This window comes from Sciurus vulgaris (genome assembly GCF_902686455.1).
Source record: "Sciurus vulgaris genome assembly, chromosome: 11".
Lineage (NCBI taxonomy): Eukaryota > Metazoa > Chordata > Mammalia > Rodentia > Sciuridae > Sciurus > Sciurus vulgaris.
Genome location: NC_136472.1, coordinates 60,561,270 through 60,586,069, shown reverse-complemented (window position 1 = coordinate 60,586,069; position 24,800 = coordinate 60,561,270).

The window sequence follows — 24,800 nt, the reverse complement described above, 5'->3', positions numbered from 1 at the left end:
CTTGGGAATGTGTGTATCAGGCAAGTCAAATTTTCCACCACAATACATATGTCCAAGAATGACCATGAGAGCATGAGAGTATTAATTTGGGGGTTGCAAATACATTTTAACAAATAGGTCAATTGGGAAACACAAAATGTATAAATCATAAGGATTATCTGTGTTGGGAGGAACATTTATAGGGACTTATTTACATGTATTGGCTCACTTAATCCTGCCAGAAAAAAATGAAGTAGGAGTTATTATTGCACCATTTTATAGCTGAGGGGATGGTGGCCAAAAGAAGTAAAGTAACTTGCTGCAGATCCCACAACCAGGAAGTGACAGAGCCCAGGTGTAAAGCCAGCAGTCTTGCTCTAGAATCCATATGCTTGGCCCATGTAGGATCTGGGCAACGATCTCTTTCCCCACCACACACACCATATTTTTTATTGGTGCATTATAGTTGTACATAATGGTAGTCTTTGTTGTTACATATCTGCACATATCCCCAATACAACAATATAGTTTGGTCAATATCATTCCCTCCTGGCTAATAATCTCTCTCTCTCTCTTTTTTTTTTTTTTTTTTGTGGTGCTGGGGATAGAACCCAGGGCTTTGGACTTGCAAGACAAGCACTCTACCAACGAGCTATCTCCCCAGTCCCTGGCTAATAATCTCAATCAGTGGCCTTTATTTCTCAAGAGAACCACCTGGAAACTAAGACATACCTTTTTTATTTTTCCTGCAGATGGGAGCTGACTCATACTTTCCTATCCAGAGCAATCAGAGTTTCCCTGATGCTGCCCCCTGAGCTGGTCTCCAGCTTACATATGGTACCTCCACTGAGGTGGCTGCTAATACTAACCCATCTACCTTTGGGCTTCTCTGTCTGATACGGGAAGGCCCTCTCATCTTGCCACTGGATTACTAAGCTGCCACTAGTTGAGTCTAGTCTTAATTAAATTCCTTCAAAAATTCTGCTTTTTTTTTTTTTTTTTTTTTTTTTTTTTTGGTAATAAGTCACCTTTATTTGTCAACTTTTAGAACTCTGCTATAATTTTTTTTTATTATTTAAACAAATGGGATACATGTTGTTTCTCTATTTGTACATGGAGTCAAGGCATACCATTTGTGTAATCATAAATTTACATAGGGCAATGTTATTTGATTCATTCTATTATTTTTTCCCTTCCCCCCCCACCCCTCCCACCCCTTCCACCCCTCCCACCCCTCTTCTCCCTCTATACAGTCCTTCCATCCTCCATTCTTACCACCCTCCTTATCCCTAACCCTAAACTTAACCCTAACCCTAACGCTAACCCCTCCTACCCCCCATTATATGTCCTCATCCGCTTATCAGCAAGATCATTCGTCCTTTAGTTTTTTGAGATTGGATTATCTCACTTAGCATGATATTCTCCAATTTCATCCATTTGCCTGCAAATGCCATAATTTTATCATTCTTCATGGTGGAGTAATATCCCATTGTATATATATGCCACAGTTTCTTTATCCATTCATCAACTGAAGGGCATCTAGTTTGGTTCCACAATCTGGCTATGGTGAATTGAGCAGCTATGAACATTAATGTGGCTGTATCTCTGTAGTATGCTGATGTTAAGTCCTTTGGGTATAGGCCAAGGAGTGGGATAGCTGGGTCAAATGGTGGTTCCATTCTAAGCTTTCTGAGGAATCTCCACACTGCTTTCCAGAGTGGTTGCACTAGTTTGCAACCCCACCAGCAATGTATGAGTGTACCTTTTTCCCCACATCCTCACCAACACCTATTGTTGCTTGTGCTCTTGATAATCGCCATTCTAATTGGGGTGAGATGAAATCTTAGGGTAGTTTTGATTTGCATTTCTTTTATTACTAGAGATGTTGAACAATTTTTCATATATCTGTTGTTTGCTTGTAGATCTTCTTCTGTGAAGTGTCTGTTCATTTCCTTAGCCCATTTGTTGATTGGATTATTTGTATTCTTGGTGTAGAGTTTTTTGAGTTCTTTATAGATTCTGGAAATTAGCGCTCTATCTGAAGTATGATTGGCAAAGATATTTTCCCACTCTGTAGGCTCTCTCTTCACATTGCTGATAGTTTCCTTTGCTGAGAGAAAGCTTTTTAGTTTGAATCTATCCCAGTAGTTGATTCTTGCTTTTATTTCTTATGCTATGGGAGTCCTGTTAAGGAAGTCTGATCCTAAGCCAACAAGTTGAAGGTTTGGACCTACTTTTTCTTCTATAAGATGCAGGGTCTCTGGTCTGATTCCGAGGTCCTTGAACCATTTTGAGTTGAGTTTTGTGTAGGGTGAGAGATAGGGGTTTAATTTCATTCTGTTGCATATGGTTTTCCAGTTTTACCAGCACCATTTGTTGAAGAGGCTATCTTTTCTCCATTGCATATTTTTGGCACCTTTGTCTAGTATGAGAAAATTGTATTTATTTGGGTTTGTGTCCATGTCCTCTATTCTGTACCATTGATCTACCTTTCTATTTTGGTACCAATACCATACCATTTTTGTTACTATTGCTTTGTAATAGACTTGAAGATCTGGTATTGCGATAACCCCTGCTTCGCTCTTTCTACTGAGGATTGCTTTAGCTATTCCGGGTTTTTTATTCTTCCAGATAAATTTCATAATTGCTTGCTCTATTTCTGTAAGGTATGTCATTGGGATTTTAATTGGAATTGCATTGAATTTGTATAGCACTTTTGGTAGTATGGAAATTTTGACAATATTAATTCTGCCTATCCAAGAAGATGGGAGATCTTTCCATCTTCTAAGGTGTTCTTTAATTTCTTTCTTTAGTGTTCTGTAGTTCTCATTGTAGAGGTCTTTCACCTCTTTTGTGAGATTGATTCCCAAGTATTTTATTTTTTTCGATGCTATTGTGATGGGGTATTTTTCCTAACTTCTCTTTCTGAAGATTCATCACTTACGTATAAAAATGCATTGGATTTATGAGCATTGATCTTGTAACCTGCTACTTTACTGAATTCACTTATGAGTTCTAAGAGTTTTCTGGTGGAATTTCCAGGTTCCTCTAAATATATAATCATGTCATCAGCAAACAGGGATAGTTTGAGTTCTTCTTTTCCAATTTGTATCCCTTTAATTTCTTTGGTTTGTCTAATTGCTCTGGCCAGAGTCTCAAAGACGATGTTGAATAGAAGTGGTGAAAGAGGGCATCCCTGCCTTGTTCCAGTTTTTAGGGGGAATGCTTTCAGTTTTTCACCATTTAGAATGATATTAGCCATTGGCTTAGCATAGATGGCCTTTACAATGTTAAGGAATGTTCCCACTACCCCAATTTTTTCTAGTGTTTTGAGCATGAAGGGATGCTGTATTTTATCAAATGCTTTTTCTGCATCTATTGAAATAATCATGTGATTCTTAAGTTTAAGTCTGTTGATATGGTGAATGACATTTATTGATTTCCGGATGTTGAACCAACCTTGCATCCCTGGGAAAAAACCCACTTGACCATGGTGCACTATCTTTTTAATATGTTTTTGTATGCGATTTGCTAAAATTTTGTTGAGAATTTTTGCATCAATGTTCATTAAGGATATTGGTCTGAAATTTTCTTTCCTCGATGTGTCTCTGCCTGGTTTAGGTATCAGGGTGATATTGGCTTCATAGAATGAGTTTGGGAGGGTTCTCTCCTCTTCTATTTCATGGAATACTTTGAGGAGTATTGGAATGAGCTCTTCTTTAAAGGTTTTGTAGAACTCGGCTGAGAACCCATCTGGTCCCAGACTTTTCTTTGTTGGTAGGCTTTTGATGACTTCTTCTATTTCAGTACTTGAAATTGGTCCATTTTTTTTTATTGTAAAGAAATGGGATACATGTTGTTTCTCTGTTTGTACATGGCGTAAAGGCATACCATTTGTGTAATCATAAATTTACATAGAACAATGTTGTTTGATTCATTGTTATTTTTTCCCTTCCCCCGACCCCTCCCACCCCTCTTTTCCCTCTATACAGTACTTCCTTCCTCCATACTTGCCCCCCTCCCTAACCCTAACTCTAACCCTAATACTAACCCTTCCCTCCCCCCCATTATGTGTCATCCTCCACTTATTAGCGATATCATTCGTTCTTTGGCTTTTTGAGATTGGCTTATCTCACTTAGCATGACACCCTCCAATTTCATCCATTTGCCTGCAAATGCCATAATTTTATCATTCTTTATGGCTGAGTAATATTCCATTGTATATATATACCACAGTTTCTTTATCCACTCGTCAATTGAAGGGCATCTAGGTTGGTTCCACAGTCTGGCTATTGTGAATTGAGCAGCTATGAACATTGATGTGGCTGTATCTCTGTAGTATGCTGATTTTAAGTCCTTTGGGTATAGGCCAAGGAGTGGGATAGCTGGGTCAAATGGACCAAGTTTTCTAAGGAATCTCCACACTGCTTTCCAGAGTGGCTGCACTAATTTGCAGCCCCACCAGCAATGTATGAGTGTACCTTTCTCCCCACATCCTCGCCAACACCTGTTGTTGCTCGTATTCTTGATAATCTCCATTCGAATTGGGGTGAGATGGAATCTTAGGGTGGTTGTGATTTGCATTTCTCTTATTACTAGAGATGTTGAACATTTTTCCATATATTTGTTGATTGCTTGTATATCTTCTTCTGTGAAGTGTCTATTCATTTCCTTAGCCCATTTGTCGACTGGATTATTTGAATTCTTGGAGTAGAGTTTTTTGAGTTCTTTATAGATTCTGGAGATTAGTGCTCTATCTGAAGTATGATTGGCAAAGATATTCTCCCACTCTGTAGGCTCTTTCTTCACATTGCTGATAGTTTCCTTTGCTGAGAGAAAGCTTTTTAGTTTGAATCTATCCCAGTTATTGATTCTTGCTTTTATTTCTTGTGCTATGGGAGTCCTGTTAAGGAAGTCTGGTCCTAGGCCGACATGTTGAAGATCTGGACCTACTTTTTCTTTTATAATCTGCAGGGTCTCTGGTCTGATTCCGAGGTCCTTAATCCACTTTGAGTTTAGTTTCATGCATGGTGAGAGATATGGGTTTAGTTTCATTCTGTTGCATATGGATTTCCAATTCTCCCAGCACCATTTGTTGAAGAGGCTATCTTTTCTCCATTGCATATTTTTGGCACCTTTGTCTAGTATGAGAAAATTATATTTATTTGGGTTTGTGTCCGTGTCCTCTATTCTGTACCATTGATCTACCTTTCTATTTTGGTACCAATACCATGCCGTTTTTGTTACTATTGCTTTGTAGTAGAGTTGAAGATCTGGTATTGCAATACCCCCTGTTTCACTCTTCCTGCTAAGGATTGCTTTAGCTATTCTGGGTTTCTTATTCTTCCAGATGAATTTCATAATTGCTTGCTCTATTTCTGTAAGGTATGTCATTGGGATTTTAATTGGAATTGCATTGAATTTGTATAGCACTTTAGGTACTATGGCCATTTTGACAATATTAATTCTTCCTATCCAAGAACATGGAAGATCTTTCCATCTTCTAAGGTGTTCTTTAATTTCTTTCTTTAGTGTCGTATAGTTCTCATTGTAGAGGTCTTTCACCTCTTTTGTGAGATTGATTCCCAAGTATTTTATTTTTTTCGAGGCTATTGTGAATGGGGTATTTTTCCTAATTTCTCTTTCTGAAGATTCATCACTTATGTATAAAAATGCGTTGGATTTATGGGCATTGATCTTGTAACCTGCTACTTTACTGAATTCACTTATGAGTTCTAAGAGTTTTCTGGTGGAATTTCCAGGTTCCTCTAAATATATAATCATGTCATCAGCAAACAGGGATAGTTTGAGTTCTTCTTTTCCAATTCGTATCCCTTTAATTTCTTTGGTTTGTCTAATTGCTCTGGCCAGAGTCTCAAGAACGATGTTGAATAGAAGTGGTGAAAGAGGGCATCCCTGCCTTGTTCCAGTTTTTAGGGGGAATGCTTTCAGTTTTTCACCATTTAGAATGATATTAGCCATGGGCTTAGCATAGATGGCCTTTACAATGTTAAGGAATGTTCCCACTATCCCTATTTTTTCTAGTGTTTTGAGCATGAAGGGGTGCTGTATTTTATCAAATGCTTTTTCTGCATCTATTGAAATAATCATGTGATTCTTGACTTTAAGTCTATTAATATGGTGAATTACGTTTATTGATTTCCTGATGTTGAACCAACCTTGCATCCCGGGGATGAAACCCACTTGATCATGGTGCACTATCTTTTTAATATGTTTTTGTATGCAATTTGCTAAAATTTTGTTGAGAATTTTTGCGTCGATGTTCATTAAGGATATTGGTCTGAAATTTTCTTTCCTTGTTGAGTCTCTGTCTGGTTTAGGTATCAGTGTGATATTGGCTTCATAGAATGAGTTTGGGAGGGTTCCCTCCTCTTCTATTTTATGGAATACTTTGAGAAGTATTGGAATGAGCTCTTCCTTAAAGGTTTTGTAGAACTCGGCTGAGAACCCATCTGGTCCCGGACTTTTCTTTGTTGGTAGGCTTTTGATGACTTCTTCTATTTCAGTACTTGAAATTGGTCTATTTAAATTGTTTATGTCCTCCTCGTTCAGTTTAGGCAATTCATATGTCTCTAGAAACCTGTTGATGTCTTCGAAATTTTCTATTTTGTTGGAGTATAGATTTTCAAAATAGCTTCTAATTATGTTTCGTATTTCAATCCTGTCTGTTGTGATATTTCCTTGTTCATTCCGAATTTTAGTGATTTGGGTTTTCTCTCGTCTTCTCTTTGTTAGTGTGGTTAAAGGTTTATCAATTTTGTTTATTTTTTCGAAGAACCAACTGTTTATTTTGTCAATTTTTTGTATTGTTTCTTTTGTTTCAATTTCATTGATTTCAGCTCTGAGTTTAACTATTTCCTGTCTTCTACTACTTTTGGTGCTGTTCTGTTCTTCTTTTTCTAGGGCTTTGAGCTGTAGTGTTAGGTCGTTTATTTGTTGAGTTTTACTTCTTTTATTAAATGCGCTCCATGAAATAAATTTCCCTCTAAGTACTGCTTTCATAGTGTCCCAGAGATTTTGATATGATGTTTCTTTGTTCTCATTTACCTCTAAGAACTTTTTAATTTCCTTCCTAATATCTTCTGTTATCCATTCATCATATAATAGCATATTGTTTAATCTCCAGATGTTGGAATAGATTCTGTGTTTTACTCTTTCATTTATTTCTAACTTCAATCCATTATGATCTGATAGAATACATGGTAGTGTCTCTATCTTCTTGTATTTGTTAACATTAGCTTTGTGGCATAATATATGGTCTATTTTAGAGAAGGATCCATGTGCTGCTGAGAAGAAAGTGTATTCACTCTTGGTTGAATGGTATATTCTATAAATGTCCGTTAAGTCTAAATTATTGATTGTGTTATTGAGATCTATGGTTTCTTTGTTCAATTTTTGTTTGGAAGATCTGTCCAGTGGTTAGAGAGGCGTGTTAAAATCACCTAGTATTATTGTGTTATGGTCTATTTGGTTTCTGAAATTGAGAAGGATTTGTTTGACATACATGGATGAGCCACTGTTTGGGGCATAGATGTTTATGATTGTTATATCTTGCTGATTTATGCTTCCCTTAAGCAGTATGAAATGACCATCTTTATCCCTTCTGACTAACTTTGGCTTGAAGTCCACATTATCGGAAATGAGGATGGATACTCCAGCTTTTTTGCTGAGTCCATGTGCATGGTATGTTTTTCCCCATCCTTTCACCTTTAGTCTATGGGTATCTTTTTCTATGAGGTGAGTCTCTTGCAGGCAACATATTGTTGGATCTTTCTTTTTAATCCAATCTGCCAGTCTATGTCTTTTGATTGATGAATTCAGGTCATTAACATTCAGGGTTATTATAGAGATATGATTTGGTTTCCCGGTCATTTGGTTCATTTTTTAAATTTTATTTATTTATTTGTTTGACACAACTTGTTTCCTCCTTTATTTGACAATTCCTTTAGGATAATTCCTCCCTTTGCTGATTTGCTTCTTTGTTTTTCATCTCTTCCTCATGGAATATTTTGCTGAGAATGTTCTGTAATGCTGGCTTTCTTTTTGTAAATTCTTTTAGCTTTTGTTTATCATGGAAGAATTTTATTTCATCATCAAATTTGAAGGTAAGTTTTGCTGGGTATAAGATTCTTGGTTGGCATCCATTTTCTTTCAGGGCTTGAAAAATGTTGTTCCAGGCCCTTCTAGCTTTTAGGGTCTGGATTGAAAAATCTGCTGATATCCGTATTGGTTTCCCTTTGAATGTAATTTGGTTCTTTTCTCTCACAGCCTTTAAAATTCTGTCTTTATTTTGTATGTTAGGTATTTTCATTATAATGTGCCTTGGTGTGGGTCTGTTGTAATTTTGTGTATTTGGAGTCCTATAAGCCTCTTGAACTTGATTTTCCATTTCATTCTTCAGATTTGGGAAATTTTCTGATATTATTTCATTGAATAAATTGTTCATTCCTTTGGCTTGTTTCTCTAGGCCTTCCTCAATCCCAATAATTCTTAAATTTGGCCTTTTCATGATATCCCATAGTTCTTGTAGATTCTGTTCATGATTTCTTACCATCTTCTCTGTTTGTTCAACTTTGTTTTCAAGGTTAAATATTTTGTCTTCAATGTCTGAGGTTCTGTCTTCCAGGTGTTCTATCCTATTGGATATGCTTTCTAGGGAGTTCTTAATTTGGTTTATTGTTTCCTTCATGTCAAGGATTTCTGTTTGGTTTTTTTTTCAATATCTCTAACGCTTTATTGAAATGATCTTTTGCTTCCTGTATTTGCTCTTTTAATGTTGATTGGTGCGATCATTCAATGCCTGCATTTGCTCTTTCATCTCATCATTCAGTGCGTGCATTTGCTCTTTCTCTCATCGTTTGCTTCTTCTGATCATTTTAATTATGAACATTCTGAACTCCTTTTCTGTCATTTCTTCTGCCATGCTGTCATTGGGGTTTTATTGATGTAACATCTAGATTTGTTTGCAGCATTTTCTTTCCTTGTTTTCTCATATTGTTCAGGTATCAGTGGACTGCTGAGATATTGCAGATTTCCTCCATGACTTACAATGACCCTGAAGATTTCTATATATATCCTCCCTTAGCCTTCAGTAGGCTGAAATCTGGAGGAAGTTGATAATGCCGGTGCTCCACAAGGAAGCTGCCTCTCTAGGAGTGGTGGCCTTCAGGTGGGTAATTCCTGCTAGTGGGCAGAGGTGCCTCCACTTGTTGACCAATGGTCATCCAAAGGGGACCTAGGTTTGCAGGCTGAGGCAAGGCCTGTTTGGGCCTGAGTGTCTGGTTTACCGTCCTTGTGGGGAACCTCACCCAGCAGGGAAGACTCACCTGGTGGGGAGGTGTCGCTGGTCAATTCCATCCTAGAGGTTCCCCTCAATTTATCAACTACCCGCCTGGGCTGGGCTGCCTTCCTCTGCAAAGTCCCAGGGGCCCGGCCCTACCTCCTGGGCCTGGGAGCCTCACCCTTTGCAGATGAATCTCCTTAGGCTGCTCCTCCTCAGAGAATCTGCCCGCAGTCCTGGAACCTTCGCTCCGCCCCTAAGCCTGTCTCTGTGCGGCTCTTCCACCCAGAAGCCTCCTAGATCCTGGGACCTGCCTCTGCTTCTAATCGCCTGGCTATGCGGCCCCTCCTCTGAGAAGCTACCTGGGCCCCGTACAATCGCTCTGAGACCCAGAGACCCGCTGCATGCCTCTTCCTCCAGACAGCCACCCAGTATTCTGGAGCGGTCACTAGGAGTCCAAGAAACTCACTGCGCGCCTCCTCCTCCCACCAACCACCCGTAGCCCTGGGCAATCAATCACTCTGAGTCGAAGTGACCCTCCCCGTTCCTCCTCCTTCTCCAAATAACCCCCCGGGGGGTTCAGGAGCGGTCGCTCTGAGTGGCTCTGAATCCACGTGACCCGCTGCACGCATTCTCTGGGCAACTGCCCGGAGCTCTGGTGCGGCCACTCAAGACCAAGCGACCCACCGCGCTTCCCCTCCAGGCAGCGCCCCTGTGTTCAGGAGCCGTCGCTTTAAGTCCAAACAACTCACCAATCGCCTCCTCCTCTGAGCAGCCGCCTGGAGCGCTAATGCAATCACTTCGAGTCCAAACGACCCGCTGCGCTCCTCCTCCTCCTCCTCCTACTCCTCCGGGCAGGCCCCGGGGTTCAGAAGTGGTCTGAGTCCAAACAGCTCGCCACGCAGCCCCTCCTCTGGCAACCGCCTGTATCTCTGGTGCAGTCACTCCGATCCAAGCGGGCCACGCTCCTCCTCCTCCTCCTCAGGCCAGGCCCCGGTGTTCTGAGTCCACACAGCTCTCCTCGCCACTCCTCCCCCTGGGCAGCCGCCGGAGCCCCAGTGGTTGCTCCGAGACCCAGCGCTGTGCCGAGCGGGCCTCCTTTACGGCGCTCCCAGTTGTCTGAGTTCACTGCTCCAGCGGGGGGAGGGGTCGTCTCGCCCGCAGCTCTACTTCACAAAGTTCCCTGCGTTCCGGGACTTACTGGCCATCCGGGATGCCTTCCCAACGGGTCAGAGTCTCCCGCCGCTTTGAGTTGGTCCCAAGTGTCCTCAATATCTCCTCTTTTGAATCTGAGTCCTGGAGCAACATGAAATGCAGCCACCCTCTAGGCCGCCATCTTGAAAACCTCGAAATTGGTCCATTTAAATTGTGTATGTCCTCCTCCTTCAGTTTAGGTAATTCATATGTCTGTAGAAACTTGTTGATGGTCTTCGAGGTTTTCTGTTTGTTGGAGTATAGATTTTCAAAATAGCTTCTAATTATGTTTGTATTTCACTCGTGTCTGTTGTGATATTTCCTTGATCATTCTGAATTTTAGTAATTGAGTTTTCTCCCTCTTTCTCTTTGTTAGTGTGGCTAAGGGTTTATCAATTTTGTTGCATTTTTTCAAAAGAACCAACTATTTATTTTCTTTTGTTTCAATTTCATTGATTTCGGCTCTGATTTTAACTATTTCCTGTCTTCTACTACTTTTGGTGTTGGTCTGCTCTTCTTTTCTAGGGCTTTGAGCTGTAGTGTTAAGTCGTTTATTTGTTGATTTTCTACTTCTTTTGTTGAATGTGCCCCATGAAAATAAATCTTCCTCTAAGTTCTGCTTTCATAGTGGTCCCAGAGATTTTGATATGATGTGTCTGTTCTCGTTTACTTCTAAGAATTTTTTTAATTTCCCTCCTGATGTCTTCTGTTATCCATTCATCATATAATAGTGTATTATTTAATCTCCAGGTATTGGAGAAGTTTCTGTTTTTATTCTGTCATTTATTTCTAATTTCAATCCATTATGATCTGATAGAGTACAAGGTAGTATCTCTATCTTCTTGTATTTGCTAACAGTAGCTTTGTGGCATAAAACATGGTCTAGAAGGATCCATGTGCTGCTGAGAAGAAAGTGTATTTGTTCTTTGTTGGATGGTATATTCTATATATGTGGTTAAGGTCTAAATTGTTGATTGTGTTATTGAGGATCTATGGTTTCTTTATTCAATTTTTGTTTGGAAGATCTATCCAACGGTGAGAGAGGTGTGTTAAAATCGCCTAGTATTATTGTGTTGTGGTCCATGTGATTTCTCGAATTGAGAAGGATTTGTTTGACATACATGGATGAGCCAATGTTCGGGGCATAGATATTTATGATTGTTATGTCTTGCTGATTTATGCTTCCCTTAAGCAGTATGTAATGTCCTTCTTTATCCCTTCTGACTAGTTTTGGCTTGAAGTCCACATTATCTGAAATGAGGATGGATACTCCAGCTTTTTTGCTGTGTCCGTGTGCATGGTATGTTTTTTTCCCATCCTTTCACCTTTAGTCTATGGATACCTCTTTCTATGAGATGAGTCTCTTGCAGGCAGCATATTTTTGGATTTTTCTTTTTAATCCAATCTGCCAGTCTATGTCTTTTGATTGATGAGTTCAGGACCATTAACATTCAGGGTTATTATTGTGATTTGATTTGTATTCCCAGTCATTTGATTCATTTTTGTTTTTTGACATGATTTGGTTTTCTACTTTATTTGGCTATTCCTTTAGGCTAGTTCCTCCATTGCTGATTTGCATCGTTGTTTTTCATCTCTTCCTCATGGAATATTTTGCTGAGAATGTTCTGTAAATGCCAGTTTTCTTTTTGTAATGCAAAGTGCTGCATTGTATCCTTAGATAAGTCAATAAGATTAGGAACCTGGCATCACCCCCATCGCCCAGAAAAACTTCAGATACCTGGACATGGAAACCTACACGAGAGTGACTCCCAACACCCCAATGCTCCTTACCCCACTGGTCAACATGCTCAAGTAGGCAGGATGTGGCACAGCTGAACACCTGCAAGAACCAACTTTGCAGGTAGAGAGATTGTGTGAATGGAACATTATAAACCTCTTTTATGCCTCATTTTTTATGTTGTGGAGGAAGGAGTGATCAGAAAGCTCCCTTATTAGGGAGTTGGATCTTTTATTTTTTCATTTTCTTTTTTAGTGCATTATAGTTGCATATAAGCTTTCAAAATAGTCCTTAATGATCCTCTGGATTTCAGAAATGTCAGTGGCAATATCTCCCTTTTCATTTTCAATTTTGTTGATATGAGTCTTCTCTTATTCTTTTGACTAGCTGACTAGGTGTTTATCAATCATTTATCTTTGCAAAGAATCAGCTCTTTATTGTGTTGATTCTTTTATTATGTCATTAATTTCAGCTCTGATCTTAAATATTTCCTGTCTTTTACAGGTTTTGGAATTAGTCTGTGTCTGCTTTTCTAAGGCTTTGAGATGTAGCATTTGATTTCTCATTTGGGAACTTTCTGCTGCTTTGAATGCTGTAAACTTTTCTATCAGTACCACCTTCATAGTGTTCCAGAGATTTTGGTATGTTGTATCACTGCTCCTGTCTGATTCTAGGAATTTTTTTTATTTCTCCTATCATTTCTTCTATGACGCTTTCATCATTTAAAGAGTATTGTTCAACCTCCATGTTTTTATTTGGTTTTATAAGCTTCTTGCTAATGATTTCTGATTTCAATCCATTATGATTTGATAAGATACATGGGATAATACTGTTTTTTTAATATTTGCTAAGACTTGTTTTATAACCAAAATCATGGCCTATTTTGGAAATGTTTTGTGAGCTGCTGAGAAGAAAGTGTATTCAGCTTTGTTGGATAAAATATTCTATAGATGTCTGTTAGGTACACTTGACTTATAGTTATCATTGTAGTCAGAAGTGTATTTATCTTATGTTTTGATGACCTCTCTCTTGTTTGAGAGGGCCATGTTAAAATTACCAAGTATTATTGTATTAGAGTCTCTCTGGTACTTAAAGTAAAGAATTATTTGTTTTATGTACTTAGGTATACCAATATTTGGGGCATAAATATTACTGCCATTAGATTTTCTTATTGGATTATTCCCTTTTGCAGTATGCAGTGACCTTCCTTGTCTCTTTCTGGGGTTTAGCCCTGGCAGCAGTCGGGGGTCCTCGGTGGATGGGAGGTGTTGGCGTGGTGGAGAAACAGCACACAGAGACACCAAGTCTTCTGAGGCTGAATCTGAATCTTTATTGTTCACAGAATCTTTTTGTATGTTTTTTCTTTGGTATTGATTATATCATTTCATGGTTAATACAAGGAAATGTTAAGCAAAAAATCTTCAAGAGTATAATTAATGATCTTATTCAAGAAACATGTTCTTACTGCATGAGAGCTTAAATCAAAGAAAACCCAGTTCCCAGCAAGGTAGAGGGTACCGTGCTCTGTTTAGTTTTAATTTACCTGAAAGAATAAGTCATTAAGTTTCTATAGAAGTTACCCCTTCCAAGAACTCTAATGTTAGTTATTAACAGTGGAAAGTTTTGTTATTACTAACAGAGAATAGAGGAATCAGCTATAGTTAATATTATCCTATTTCATGTACTCAGTGGTGGACTAAAACTCTATTTTGATCTTTAAAGAACTAGACATAGGAAGAATACAAATTATACTTAAGATTAACCTATTTATTTCTTATTAAGTGGGAAAAATATCCTTAAACTTAATCATAAACACTAAGAAGGTAATGAAGACCAAACACCACGTCAAAACTCAGAGGAATACATTCTCTTATACCTATGTATAACTTTTAAAGAATTTGTATACTAAAGAAATCACAGGCTCCTTACAAATTTGAGCAAATCTTAATTGCTTATTTATGATTTCATCTAAGTATTAATATTAAACTTTATTGTATGTTATTTTGTATCCCAGCACCCTGAAATCTCCCCAGAATTCTCTATAATCTGAATCTAAGGATATATTGATTATTAGTATCAAAAGCAACTGCACATGGAGACATGCCATGCCTATGGCCCCCAAGAGATCTTTCAACAGAACCATGTCAAGTGTTGAGTCCTCTACTCCAACAGAACCATGTCAAGTGTTGGAGTGGTAGGAAGTAGATGCGGCAGTCTCTTTTGATTAATTTTTGCTTGAAATCTGTTTTGTCAGATATGAGAATAACTACTCCTGCTTGTTATTGGATTCCATTTGCATGGAATATCTCTTTCCATCCTTTAATTTTGTCTATGAATATTTTTGCCTGCAAGGTGATCTCTTGAGAAAAGCATGTGGTCAAGCCTTGTTTTAAAATCTATTCTGCCAATCTGTGTCTTTTAACCAGATAGTTGAGATCATTTACATTCAGAATTATTATGAAGAGATGTTTATTATTTTCACTCAGTATGGTTTATTTCATAGGTTTAATTCATTCTTAATTTTAATTTGCTTAATTGCTTTTCTGGAGAGTTTCATCCATTTGATATCAGGGGTTTGTTTCAGTTCTTCGTGTACCATTTCTTTAAGTTTTTTTCTGTAGTGCAGATTTAGTGGTTATAAGTTTTTTAAATTTATTCTTATAGGGGAAAGTTTTTATTTCTTCTTCAGTTCTGACTTACAGCTTTGCTGGATATAACAACTTAACTGGCAATTATTTTTTTTTCAGAGCCTGATTATCTCATTCCAAATCCTCCTGGCTTTCAGAGTCTGAGTTAATAAATCTGAAGAAAATCTTATTAATCTACCTCTAAGTGTGTCTTTCTCTTACAACTCTTAATAGTTTATCCTCATTCTCTATGTTTGACTTTTTGATTATAATATTTCTTGGACAAATTCTTTTTTTTGATCTAGTCTATTTGGGGTTTGTATGCATCCTATAGATGAATGTCCGTCTAATTCCTAAGCTTTGGAAAGTTTCTGCTATTATTTCACTGAAAATGTTCTTAAATGACATCAATCAGTATTTATGAGCCCTCCTCTATCCTAATAACTCTAAAGTTTGGTCTCTCAATGTTGCCCCAATGTTTTTGTATATTCTGAACATGATCTTTGTTTTTGTTGTTTTCTTTTCTGTCTACCGAGTATGCCAGGTCAAATATAGACTTCAAGTCCTTAGGTTTTGTTTTCTACATAATCTAGGCTGTTAGTGATACTTTCAAGTGAATTTTTACTTGATTTATTGTGTCTTTCATTTCCAGGAGTTCTTTTCAGAATTTCTATCTCTTTATTGAAATAGTCTTTCATCTCCTATAATTGCTCTCTTAGTTGATTTCTTAATTTATTTCTTAGATCTTCTTTTAGCTCACTAATCATTTAAATAATCAGTTTCTTAAAATCTTTCCCTAGAATTTCATTCCTTTCCATTGTCTGTATATTTCTTTGTTGAGGTATTGTAACTTTGGGGCAGGGAGACTTGTTTGCCTATTTCCTTATGTTTTCAGAGGTCTTGGACTTACACATCTGTTAAGATGGATTCCCTTCATCTTTTGTGATAACATCCTTTGGAGTATAGCTCTTTCTGTTGTAGTAAGTCCTGTGTGTTTGGTACTTCTCAACTTCAACATGTAGACTCAGTGTAATCCCAGTGTTAGTTTCAACTGCCAAGGCCTCTCAGTTTGCTGCTGCAGAACTGCTGATTAATCCACTCTTGTAAGCTGTTATAATACTGTGGGTTTTTATAAACCTTCTTTTTGGAATCTTTCTCTGATTTTGCTATAGGAACAGATGTTTGAGAGTGGAGCCTTATGTCCCCCTCTAGTCATTCCTACTCGGGGCCTAGTCATTGGTTTGGGGTTTTCTCCTTCCATATTCAATGTGTTAAAGTATTATTGAAGCTTGAGCCAGGGTTGCTGTATTTGTGAAAGAAGGTACACAATCACTCTATTGAGTTGTGAGTGTAGTTCAGCTATGAACTCTCTAACCTATGAATTTCCCAGTCCCTCTCAGAAGGAGCAACATTAACAATAGTCATGATTAATTTATAGCAAAAGAATAAATGTCCAGTACTTATTATGGCAAGTAGACCATTAATTACTTCAAAAAGAAGAATGATGGGGTTCAGCATTTAATAACAGCAACAACCACAAACAACAATGAACTAGCTCTAGCATTGAAATATATGGCAAGTATCAACTATGCATCCCCAGAACTAATAAACACAACAACATGGTGGGGGCAATAATTATATAAGTTAGGTTGTTCTTAAAGATAGTAAAATTATAGTTCATTAGGAGGAAATAAAATGGGATAGGAAGGTAAAAGAAAATTTAAAGTATTCAAAAGATGAACAGAGGTACAGCAGGAGAGTAGTAACCAATGATGGCTATAAAGGAGTAAAAATTAAAATCAAATAAATTATGAGAGAGAGAACAAGTAAGCTTGACTATTGAAGAGGGAAGAGAGAAGAGAAGGTATAATAAGAGAAACAAAAACAAGAGCCAAAACAAAGTCAAACCAAGGAACATAAACAAAAATCCTTTCTTTTCTAAAGTCAAAACAAGGTAAAGTAACAAATGATTGAGGAAAGAAAAATTAACACAGAAGAAAAAAGAAGAAAAAGGAAGGAAAAATTATTAAAGTGAAGAGAAAAGATGAATATGCACACAAACTCACACATCCACAAGCCAATCATCACAGTTAGAACATACACACCCACACATACACTCAGGCTTGATGGAAAGGAGAAAAAAAGCAAAAAGAAAAAGAATAACCTTCGTGAAAAATGAAGGGTGTCTCTGCTGAGGTAGTCAAAAGTGTTGACAAGAATGGTATTTACTATCCATCCATACTATCTTCCCATTTCTTCTTAGACTGAATGCCCCTAGAGACAGCAAGGGCTGAAGGTTGTTCTTTGAGTTGCTCCTTAAGCTGTCAGCCAACCTTGAGCCAAAGCTGGTTGTAATGGCTCTCAGCTCCCCTTTTCACCAATTTAAGTTAGGACAGAATGGAAAGTAGTGAAATTAGTGTTTTGTCCATACAAACTAGATAGATGCACTTTCAGGTCAGGGTTGAAGCAGAGTTCTAAATGTGAGATTCAGGTGGCTGGCATGTAGTTCTACTTGTTCTTTCAAACTTTGTCATAAGGTATCTGCTCTAGAGAGAATAGGTCCACCCATTCTTTGCAGGGCAGATGCTAATATCTGATCTCTGCTGGGCATGTAGATCTGGAGGAAGGAGACCTCTTAAGAACTCCACTCTTGGGGCAAACTGACAATAAAATACTATGAAACTTTAGAAAGCAACTCTATATATTGCTGTGACATGATCTTCAGAAATTAAAATTAAGTGAAAAACCAAGTTGGATCCAATTATAACTAAGAAACTATCATATCTAAGAGTGTGTATGCATGCACATTTGTGTCTATGTATATGTGTTTGTAGTCCTGTATGATTCTACAATGGAAAGATAAACAATAAAATAAAGAAAAGTATTGGCTAATGGAAAAGGAGAAAAAAGAGAAAAGAGTTTGGGATAAAAGTGGGACTCCTCTGACTAATACATTGGTTTTTAGATTTGACTTTGAAATCATACACATGTCCTAGGTGATTATAAATAAAATGATAAAGAAAAGGAAAGTCAAGGGAAAACAAAATAAATTGATCTACCTGCATTGAGTTGATGGTTTAATGATGCACAGTTACATTATTTTAAATGTTTTTTAAAACAAAGTAAATTAATTAGATATTTCTAGTGAGATACACAAATAACTTCAAATAGTAATAATAATAACTTTTAGTAATCATAGTATCATATATACATATATACATACTTCATATATACACACATATTCATAAAAAGAGTAAAGCAACAAATAATTATGCTAATGTCATTAAGAAGCAAGATTTTCAACAGTAAGAGGAAAAAATTCAAAATCAAAGTTAAGCAAAGTTCTATAGTACTAAATTTGAATTGAAAATATCACTATAAATTCATAATGTGTTTTCTCTTAATTTTTTTTTCTATTTACAAACCTGGACACCTTTTCCTTCCAGGAACCAAAGGACCTGTCAATGACTACTGGGGTCATGGTCCTATCAGGATTTGGGAAGCAACTTAAGGAAGAGACTCCCACAAGCCAGTCATGGGAAAATCTGAGCATTGAAGAGAATAATAATGGTAATGAATTGAAATACATCAAACATGTTTACATTTTGGAGTTACTAATGAAACTATAAAACAAAAGTCTCATTGGTTACCTCTGCAGAATACAAGAGGACCAACCCACTATTCTGAATATTGGTAAATGCAGGGAAAGAATTGAGCATATAACCTGTTTTTCCTGATTGAACTATGTCATAAGATGGTTAAATAGTCAAGAGGAAATGATACCCCCTACAGAAATATTCCATATAGCCAAGGTGAGGAAAAAATGATAGAATTAAATGTCACTTTAGCAATCCCCAAAGTGAAATAATGGGTCTGGACAATGATTATCAATGACTGTGGCATCAGCCAGAGACCCTCTGTCATTGTGTACTGGATGATGGAAAAGAAGCACATAACAATAACCACAAAGCAACCCTGCACATAAATAAATAAAATCTGAATCAAGCCAAGTAACTGGATCTAGCTGGCACTTTATCAGAATAGAGGGAACAGAAAAAGAGTAAGGGATACAATCCCTTCTAGATAATAGGAAATAACCTGGTCTCATCAACACATGAATTAGAAGAGGATGAAGAGAGGGTGGGAGAGGCTCTGCATTCAGAAGACTAAGAAAAATTGCAACGTGTGAAACATTTAAATCCTGATTCAAAAAACCAATGCAAAAATATGATTAAGTTGAAGAAATTTCAAGACAGGGTAAATATTTAATAATACTATGAAATTACTATCAAGTTTTTTCATTGTGATGATGATATTGTGATTTTTTAAAAAGTTCTTGAACTTCATAAATACATACATAAATATTTACAGGTGAAATGATATGATATTGGGGAGGTGGTTTAAATAATCTGGCAGGAGGTGCAGATGAAACAAAAGCAGCTCTAGGTTTATTGTTTTGGCTGGGTGACAGGTACATGAGTTTTCTTTGTTCTAATTTTCTCAAATTTTGTGAGATTTTGAATTTATTATAAAAAGATTTAGATAAAAGAAGTTCCTGAGGTAAATAATCATTATACTTCAGGCAGAGAAATGGGCTGGAAAATTTACTACATGCAGGTAACTAATCTCAAAACAGATCTTTGATCTCTATTACTTTAGGCAGCCTCGCTTTTTAAAAATTTTTGTTTGTTCTAATTAGTTATACATGAGAACAGAACACATTTCAATGCATTGTACATGAATGGAGCACAACTATTCGTTTCTCTGTTTGTACATGATGTAGAGTCCATACCATTCATGTGATCACACAAGCACTGAGGTTAATGATGTCAATCTCATTCCACCGTATTTCTCACTCCCTGTCTGCTTCCCTCCCCTCATTCTCCTCTGCCCCTCTGTCCAGAGTTCCTCCATTCATTCCCCCCTCCATTATGAATCAGCATCCAAATATCAGAGAAAACATTTGACCTTTGGTTTTTGGGTATTGGCTTATTTCACTTAGCTTGATAATCTCCAACTCCATCCATTTACCTGCAAATGCCATAATTTTATTCTCCTTTAAGGTAGAGTAGTAATCTATTGTCTATACATGCCATGGATTCTTGATCCATTCATCTATTGAAGGGCATCTAGGTTGGTTCCATATCTTAGCTATTGTGAATTGAGCTGCTATAAACACTGATGTGACTGCATCACTGTAGTATGCTGATTTTAAGTCATTTGGGTATAAACCAAGGAGTGGGATAGCTGGGTCAAATGATTGTTCCCTTCCAAGTTTTCTGAGGAATCTCCATACTGCTTTCCAGAGTTGTTGCTCTAATTTGCAGTCCCACCGGCAATGTATTAGTGTACCTTTCTTTCCACATCCCACCAACACTTATTATTGCTTGTATTCTTGATCACTGCCATTCTACTGGAGTGAAATGATATCTTAGAGTAGTTTTGATTTGCATTCCTCTAATTACTAGAAATGTTGAACATTTTTTCATATGTTTGTTGATTGATTGTATATTTTCTTCTATGAAGTGTCTACTCAGTTCCTTAGCCCATTTATTGACTAGGTTATTTGTTTTTTTGGTGTTAAGTTTTTTGAGTTTTTTATATATCCTGGAGATTAGTGCTCTATCTGATGTGCATGTGGTAAAGATTTTCTCCCACTCTTTAGGCTCTCTCTTCACGTTATTGATTATTTTCTTTGCTGAGAAAAAGCTTTTTAGTTTGAATCTATGCCATTAGTTGATTCTTGATTTTATTTCTTGTGCTTTGGGAGTCTTGTTGAGGAAGTCAGGTCCTAAACCCACATGATGAAGATTTGGGTCTGGTTTTTTTTTCTATTAAGTGCAGTGTCTCTGGTCTAATTCCTAGGTCCTTGAGTTGAGTTTTGTGCAGGGTGAGAGATAGGGATTTCATTTCATTTTTCTTCAAATGGATTTCCAGTTTTCCCAGCATCATTTGTTGAAGTGGCTATCTTTTCTCCAATGTATTTTTTGGCACCTTTTTCAAGTATAAGATAACTGCATTTATATGAGTTTGTCTCTGTGTCTTCTATTCTGTACCATTGGTCTACCTGTCTATTTTGGTGCTAATACCATGCTGTTTTTGTTACTATTGCTCTATGGTATAGTTTAAGGTCTGGTATTGTGATGCCTCCTGTTTCACTCTTCCTGCTAAGTATTGCTTTGGCTATTCTGGGTCTCTTATTTTTCCAAATGAACTTCATAATTGCTGTCTCTATTTCCATGAGGAAAGACATTGGAATTTTAATTGGAATTGCATTGAATCTATATAATGCTTTTGGTAATATGGCCATTTTGACAATATTAATTCTACCTATCCAAGAGCATGGGAGATCTTTTCATCTTCTAAGGTTTTAATTTCATTCTTTAGTGTTCTGCAATTTTCATTGTAGAAGTCTTTCACCTCTTTTGTTAGATTAATTCTCAAGTATTTTTTGAGACTATTGTGAATGAATAGTTTTCCTAATTTCTCTTTCAGAGGATTCATCACTTATGAATATAAATGTGTTAGATTTATGGGTGTTGATTTTGTATCCTGCTTCTTTGCTGAATTCATTTATGAGGTCTAGAAATCTTCTGGTGGAGTTTTTTGGACCCTCTAAATATAGAATCATGTTGTTCGCAAATAGTGATAGTTTGAGTTCTTCTTTTCCTATTCATATCTCTTTAATTTCTTTGGTCAGTCTAATTGCTCTGGCTAGAGTTTCAAGGATTTTGTTGAATAGAAGTGGTGAAAGAGGACATCCCTGTCTTGTTCCAGTTTTTAGAGGGAATGCTTTCAGTTTTTCTCCATTTAGAATGATATTGACCTTGGGTTTAGCATAGAGAGTCTTTATGATGTTGAGGTATGTTCCTACTATCCCCAATTTTTCTAGTGTTTTAAACATGAAGGGTGCTGTATTTTGTCAAATGCCTTTCATGCATCTATTGAGATGATTATATGATTCTTATCTTTAAGTCTTTAATTATGTGATGAATTACGTTTATTGATTTTCTTATATTGAACCAACCTTGCATCCCTGGGATAGTTTAATACATGTCAACCCCACTTGATCATGGTGCACTATTTTTTTAATATATTTTTGTATGCAATTTGCCAGAATTTTATTAAGAACTTTTGCATCAATGTTCATCAGGGATAATGGTCTGACATTTTCTTTCCTTGATGTGTCTTTGCTTGGTTTTGGTATCAGGGTGATACTAGCTTCGTAGAATGAGTTTGGGAGGGTTCTCTCCTTTTTTATTTCATGGAATACTTGGAGGAGGATTGGTGTTAGTTTTTCTTTAAAGATCTTGTAGAACTCAGCTGAGAATCTGTCTGGTCCTGGGTTTTCCTTGATTGGTAGGTTTTTGATGGTGTGTTCTATTTCATTGCTTGAAACTGACCTGTTTAAATTGTTTATGTCCTCCTGATTCAGTTTGGGTAGTTCATAAGTCTCTAGAAATTTGTTGATGTCGTCAAGATTTTCTATTTTGTTGGAGTATAAATTTTCAAAATAGTTTCTAATTATATTCTGTATTTAAGTATTTTCCATTGTGATATTTCCTTTTTCATCACGAATTTTAGTAATCTGAGTTTTCTCTCTCCTCTTCATTATTGTGGCTAGGGATTTATCAATTTTATTTATTTTTTCAAAGAACCAACTTTTTGTTTCATCAATTTTTTCAATTGTTTCTTTTGTTTCAATTTCATTAATTTCTGCTCTGGTTTTAATTATTTCCTGTCTTCTACTATTTTTGGTGTTGATTTGTTCTTTTTCTAGGACTTTGAGATGTAATGTTAGGTCATTTATTTGTTGACGTTTTATTTTTTTGATGAATGAAATAAATGCAATGAACTTTCCTCCTAATACTGCCTTCATAGTTTCCCAGAGATTTTGATATTTTGTATCAGTAGTCTCATTTACCTCTAAGAATTTTTTAATCTCCTCCCTGATGTCTTCTGTTATCCATGTGCCATTCGATAGTATATTATTTAGTCTCCCAGTGTTGAAGTAGCTTCTATTTTTTATTTTATCATTGATTTCTAGTTCCATTACATTATGATCTGATAGAATACAAGGTAATATCTCCATTTTTTGTATTTGCTAATAGTTGCTTTGTGGCATAACATATGTTCTATTTTAGAAAAAGATCCATGTGCTGCTGAGTAAAAAGTGTATTCACTCATTGATGGATGGAATATTCTATATATATCTGTTAAGTCTAAGTTATTGATTGTATTATTGAGTTCTATAGTTTCTTTGTTCAGTTTTTGTTTGGAAGATCTATCTAATGGTAAAAGATATGTATTAAAGTCACCCAGTATTATTGTGTTGTGGTCTATATGATTCCTGAAATCGAGAAGAGTCTGTTTCATGTATGTGGATGCTCCATAAGTTTGAGGCATAAATATTTATGATTGTTATATCTTGTTGATGTAAGATTCCCTTAAGCATTATGAAATGTCCTTCTTTAACTCTTCTAACTTTGGCTTCTAACTTTTGGTTTTTATGAGGATAAAAACCCCTGCTTTTTACATAGACCATGAGATTGATGTGTTTTTTCCAATCCTTTCACTTTCAGTCTGTGGATGTCTTTTCCTATGACTGGATCTCTTGAAGGCAGCATATTGTTGGATTTTTTTTTAATCCAATCTGCCAGTATAGGTCTTTTGATTAATGAGTTTAGACCATTAACATTAAAGGTTGTTATTGAGATATGATTCATATTCCCAGTCATTTTGGTTTATTTTTGGTTTTCAACTTGACTTGGTTTCTCCTTTGATTGACTTTTCCTCTAGTGTAATTCCTTTCTTTGCTGACTTTCATTGTTGTTTTTCATTTCCTCCTCCTGGAATATTTTACTGAGACTGTTTTGTAGTTGTAAATTCTTTTCACTTTTGTTTATTATGGAAGGTTTTTATCTCATCATCAAATCTGAAGTTTAATTTGGCTGGATATAAGATTCTTGGTTGGCATCCATTTTCTTTCTGAGCTTGGTATATGTTGTTCCAGGACCTCCTAGCTTTGAGGGTTTGGGTTATCTGCTAAGATCCAAATTGGTTTCCCCCTAAATGTAAGCTGATACTTTTCTTGCAGCCTTTAAGATTCTATCTTTATTTTGTATGCTAGGCATTTTCATTATAATGTGCCTTGGTGTGAGTTTGTTGTAATTTTGTACATTTGGTATTTTGTAAGTCTTCTTCAGGTTTGAGAAATATTTCAATTTTTCATTGAAAAGATTGTGTATTCACTTGGTTTGTGTGTCTGTGCCTTCCTCTATCCCAATACTTCTTAGGTTTGGACTTTGATCATTCTTAAATTTGATCTTTCCATGTTATCCCATATATCATGGAGGCTTTGTTCATGGTTCCTTAGTATCTTCTCTGTGTGATCAACTTTATTTTCTACATTATATATTTTGTCTTCATTGCCTGAGGTTCTCTCTTCCCAGTGTTGGTGAGTCTTTCTAGTGAGTTTTTAATTTGGTTGATTGTTTCCTTCATTTCAGGATTTCTGTATTTTTTTCATTATCTCTATCTCTTTATTAAAGTAATTTTTTGTTTCCTACATTTGCTGTCATAGCTCTTTATTAAAGTGATCTTTTGCTGCTTGCATTTGCTCTCTTATATCATCTTTGACTTCACAGATCATTTTAACTATGCACATTCTGAACTCCTTCTCTGACATTTCTTCTATGTGCTGTCAATGAATTCTTTTATTGTGGCGTCTTGGTTTGTTTGGGGTACTTTCTTCCCTTGTTTTTTCATGTCATTTGCATTTCTTTCCCTCCAGCAGCACAGATCTGAGGTATTAAGGTTTCTACCCTATAGATTTATAATGTCCCTGCGGGTTTCCAATACCTCTCCTTTAAGGGGAAGATCAATATTAACAGCACTCAATGCAAACAACATGCAACTTTAAATCCGATAGCCCCTATTAAGACTTCATAGTTTTGTTGCA